Raw genomic sequence first — 6,000 nt, forward strand, 5'->3', positions numbered from 1 at the left:
AAACCTATGAACCTAATGCATTTTGTCACCTTGTGTCGTAATTAGTTAAATTTTGACTGTATTATTTGTGTCCCCTCCAAAAATTGCCCTTGAGAAATTTTATGTGTATTGTCCCCCCCTACTGTTAAATGAGATTTACGCCCATGAGTACTACATGGATAAACTAAGGCAAATAGTCAAAGAACTTACAAAAACCTAATCCTACTGGGTTGTGCTGTCCAATCAGGGATAACCCTCTGAATGTTTCAAACAGAGGTAGCGATAAAGATAACTTTCATAGCTTAAATAGCTAATGTAAAATCAATAACCTACTTTAATGAAGTGAATCCTAATTGTGTCAATAGTAGGGCTATATACTTCACATCAGCAGTAGCGTATCCAGGGGTATGGGGTTCTATTTGTGCCAAAAATGTGTCGACTGCTTTGTGTCTTGTACTAAACATTGTTGTGAATTTTCTTTGAGTGTTCTGAAGAATTATTCTTGAGTATCGAGTTTTGATACAAAAAACACTTTATTAATGGAGTAGGATTGCAATGTCACCCCCTTCTCCGTTTTGGAGAAGCCCTTATATAGTGTGCTTAACACACACACACACACACACACACATACACACACGTCCTCTGAGCCCCCAATATAATGTAAAACAGATGTATTTTCCTCCCCCATCCTACATAGGGTTCTTGGTGTCAACTAGCACTCGGCCTCCAAGATAAGAATATCTTAAAATGATTTTATAATAGTAAACAATTGTATACATTATTCTTCTATATTTTAGCCAAAAATATCTTCTTCAACATTTGTCTGCGGTCATTGCCTACTTGTTCAGGTAAATCAGTATATGTTGACTATGGGGTTCCATATGTGTCAAAAAAGTGTAGATTGCGTTGTACAATACAATTGTCTGTGTCTACTGTTATTGCCTGTGTTTTACTTGTTTTTGGTATGTATGTACGTATACGTCTTCTGTTTATGTCGTCCTCCCTGTCATGTGTATATGTTGTCCTCACTGTTGTTTGTTTGTGTCGTGCTCACTGTCGTCTGTTTGTGTCATCCTCACAGTCGTCTGTTTGTGTCATCCTCACAGTCGTCTGTATATGTAGTTTATCTTTGTTGAAACCATAGATATAAATAACTAGATGCAGTATTCTAGCGCTCCAGGCACGTAGACGTGTCCGCCATCTTGTAACGGTCCACTGACGTCGTCTCACAGTTGACAAGAATACCCTAAGCCCTGAGTACATTTCGCGTCTAAAACTGAGCAGCGCCTCTTTCTTTCTTCAAATGACCCGTGGTGCGCGGGCGGCACTACGAAAAAGTTGAACTACTTCATCTAGATGTGGCACCAGTCGCCTAGAAAAATGTGAATCCGGCCTAATATGGCGTTATTTTAATGACAAATCACGAGCGCATTATTACAAGGGGAGAGCGCCTGCAAGCAATAAGAGCGGTCTCACGCCGATTTCCTTTGCACATGCACAAAACTGGACCCGTGCTCCAAATAATAGCCAGATGTAATTAGAAAAAAAAATTTAGTGAATATGTTTCACTACATAAAAACAAGAAATGTAACATTACAACTGAATGGCTTAATTGTAAAAATATTTGATGAAGAGTTGTTCTTTGTGTTCTTTTCTACAAAAGTGTCATGTTAATGTGTAATTCTTGTAAAATAATATATTAAACATGGCTGAGTTTCATTCTTATAAATATATTAACATATAAATCTTTTAATGAGTGGATTCTTGCGTGTGGGTAGGTGGGTGGATGGGGTGCACCTCGGGGGCTGTTGCCCAGGGTGACCATGAGGTCTAAATACGCCTCTGAATCCACCATGTTCTCAGGTAACAATTTTAATATATTTGATGCAACATTATTAATCACATGAACAGGAAGGGAGCGTTTGTTATATTACATAGAAGTTCAGTTTTATGCCCTGAACCACTCGAACACTGAATGCAGAACACTTATAGTGTCTGTCTGCTAATGCATTAATTGCATAACCAAAAAGATATAGAATAGTATATGATATTTCCAAATCGGTTACTATATTTGAAAATAAACTGCTAAAATAATCTTAAATCGTCACTTTTATCATTTAAGAGTGTGTTGCATGTTGTGCAGCCATCTTGGGAGATTCATACTCCACTGCTTTGTTTTGATATGTACCGTAACTTGTAATAAATATTATTTTAAAATAAAGCAAACTTAAGACACCAATCTAAATTTTTCTGTAATCAATTCAGTTCTATTTTGACAATAATATTTTTAGTGTACGAAATGCATGAGGACCACATGTATACTTGGTGGATGTTGGCCTGTTTTGTCTGAATGACGTGGTAGTTAAACTGACTAGGATGTTTATATGTAGCCTACAAAGCATCCCCTTCATTTCTGATATACATTTGATTAATAATGTTGCATCAAATATATCAAACGTTTTTCCTGAGAACGTGGAGGATCCATCTTGCGTCGTTGAGTACGTCGAGTCACTTTCAACCAATATGATGCCTTGTAAGATGTCGCATTTTCCTTGTCCCGCCGCGGAAGCCTATACTTGATTGGTTGACTACTTTTGAGAGTTTATAATCCAAGAAGAGAGCAAGAGTACCAAAGGATGCGTGAACGCACGGCAGGCGTTTTGAGTGCGCACACATTCACTGAGCGACAGCAGAGAACATTCAGAGTATAATTGGGAGCGCGCGTTCAGTTTTGTGCATGAGCAAAGGAAATCGGCGTGAGAGGGGGGAGATTCGCGCGCTCGTATTGCATAAATGCGCTCTCGCTTTGCAATAATGCCTTCGCGACATTTGTCATTAAAATAACGCCATACACACTCGGCCAGCAGCACTCCCAGTCTAGAACTAAAAACTGGGTGAGTAAGACACCACATCCCATCAATGACTGCGTGATATGTTTGGAATCGGTGCTGGATAAAATAATAAAAATGAGGGCTGGTAAAAAAGATTGATTCTTTGATGTTAATGGATTCGGGAAATCCTCGAATGGATTATTAGTGCACGCGCCTCCGAGAATATTATCTGTATTTTGCCTCTCATCCAGAGGATGGCGCCATTATACAAGTTGAATTTTGATATTTCTTAAACATGTTTCTAGGTCTTCATGATTTCACTGTTGTACATTTACAATGTTTTATTTTTACAGTAATTTTTGTCTACTAAAAGTAAAAGTGAAAAGTAATTCAAAACAATGGTGTGGGCTCGACTATTAACGTGAATGTGTATTTCATTTATTTATCTGAGGGGAGTTTCAGTTACCAGCATATATATTTAAATATCGATTAGATGTCTGCAAAAGTAATATTTTAGATGAAATACAGAAAATGAATCGATATTGAATCTAATTGAAACCATATAAATAAAAATCGAATCGCCAAAATAGAAATATGTTGGTTTTGAGAGATAATAAATCATGACTATGACGGCAAATATTGTAAGTCAGCATCATTGCAGTCATTACAATAGATTTCTGCATTAACCTCATAGATGGTTATTTTATAGCAGGGGTAATGTATATACTGGTGTATGTGTGTTCAGATGGTAAAACAATATCTGAGGACGGACCTGCCTGTAGAGTTCTGTCAAGAAAAGAGGTTCTGCGTTTGGTCATCAATCTCAAATCATCCGTCGGTACCAAATGTCATGAAACCGGACTGCTCACGTAAGAACCAATGACAAATGATGTGCGAGTGTGTGTGACATTAAATGTGTCTTTGTTTGGTCCGTTGTCACAGTAAGTCATCAGTAATAATGTTACTTTCAAAGCTGATAAATTTGATTTGTTGTGTTTTTGTTCATTAAAAAAGAAAATATGTGATTTCTGCTTGCTCAGAGAATGTATATATGTAGTTCATTACATGCATGTTTACAGTGGTCTCATGTTATGTTTGTCTATTACAGGTTAAAGGAGAAGTTTCCATACGCATTCAATGACATCTGTCTTTACTCGGGGGTCTTCTTCCTGTTGGCCAACTGCACATTTGTCTGTCTTCACGACGCTTCATTCAGGAGCTCTTCAGGACGTGCAGTTCAGTTCAGTATGTGTGCTTTCATTTCTGTCTCGTCTGCCCCTTCTGTGTTTCTCTCCAAAAACACTTCCGCCCTCACAAGCAACAAGATATTTCATTACCTTCTTGACTAAAGACCACACTTTATTTCACACTTTGTTTTGGGAAAAAACATTCTGAGACTACAAGGAAAGATTTTGTGTTATCAGTGAACACCTCAACACTGTTAACCCTCATCCCTCCGCTTCATCTTCCATCGTCTCATGCACACGTACACATATAAACCATAAGACAGAGAAAACGCAGATGTAATGCTGAAGTGGATGAGAGCATGAAGGAACGAGAACATCGCTCACCTTCACTGTAAAATCTTCAGGCGCTGGAATAGAGATCAACCTTTGCACGGAGGAGAAACTTGAGAAACAGGCCCCTGGACTTTGCTCTGCGTGTCTGAACGAGAAAAGATTTACCAGATAATGTCTTCAGAGCGTGACACAGAGCGAAAGACTAGAACAATTTCAATAAAAAAATGCTGTTTACACTTTTAGGGTCTCCTCATATGACCACGTTCAACTATGATTCGGAGTCTGATGACTCTCACAACAAGGGTAATTTTTTTGGCAATCTTAGATGAAAAGCATGACCCTCTCATAGAAAAAAGGATGACTGCAAGTAGCAATGCTAAGTGCACAAGCCACCAAATTCAGAATGAAATTCTTCAGGTCTTGGCTGAACTGGTTCAAAGTGAAATAATTAGAGATATAAAAGAAAGTGAAGTTTTTTGTGTAATTGTAGGTGAAACTAAAGATTTAAAGAAAAAGAACAGTTGTCCTTTGTCCTCAGGTACTATTTCAATGGGGCCATCTACGAAAGTTTTAACACTTTTAGTCACGTCAAAGCTTAGATGCTGCAGGTCTCACAAAAATGATAATTGATTGCCTTGAAAAACATGGTCTGGACTACAAAAATTGTAGCTTTTGGTTACCTTTTGTAGAGTTCTTGGTGATGCTAAGTGTCTTTCTGACATCCCCTAATCAAGCTCTCTTGACCTAGCAAGGGCTGTGGATTTAGTAGGTGCCCTTACAGACACAATACAGGACTACAGAAGTGAAGATTACTTAGAGAACTGTGGAAAGAGGTTGATGAGATTTCAGAACACTGCAAAATGTGTATGCAAACAATATGTAAAAGACAGCCTAAAACAAGCAGAAGATTTAATGATTCATTGATGATGAGCACTGCAGGACAGACATATAGTGACTAAAGTGATGTTGAGAGCTTCCAAAGAGCTATCTTTTATCAAGTGCTTGACAGTCTTGACAGCTGAGAGGCAGAGGCGTTTTTCAAAGAAGAATTGTGAAATAATGCAAGGGATCCAGTTGCTTAACCCAAAGAGTTGGAGGACAGGTTAAGTCACCTTGGAATTCTTAGTGTCGAGTCAAGAAGGGCACACAGCCTCAACATGGATGAGTTTGTGAAACAGTTTGCAAGTTCTCACTAGAATCGTAGACTTGTGTTGTTTTAAATTCCTATAATATATATAGTGTATGCAGTGTGTGTGTGTTACGAGATAGAGACTCTGACAATTCATAGGATGTAAAAAATAAAAGTGAATAATTTTTTTTAAAGCCAATCTCGTTACAAACACCAGGTTAAGTAAATTATTATTTCTCTTTTGATGCCAGGTTAGGGTTACACACTGACTTTCTATTATGGTCTATGGACCCCCTGAAGTTGCCTTGGCCACCCCCTGGCCAGCCCATGTGAAAAACTCTAGCTCCGCGATTGTTTCAAAGGACTTGAGCAGAGGGTCAAAAAGTCTGTCCTCCTCCTTCGCGCTTTATTGTTTTTTCTTTTATTATATGGCACTTCAAACAAATTGTATTATATCGAAGCAGTTGTTTCCTTATGTCACCAAATACTCCACAGAGAAAAACAAAGAGAAACACAAATTATTTGGACTTTTCTTCAAACC

This window comes from Triplophysa dalaica, chromosome 4 (assembly GCF_015846415.1).
Source record: "Triplophysa dalaica isolate WHDGS20190420 chromosome 4, ASM1584641v1, whole genome shotgun sequence".
NCBI lineage: Eukaryota > Metazoa > Chordata > Actinopteri > Cypriniformes > Nemacheilidae > Triplophysa > Triplophysa dalaica.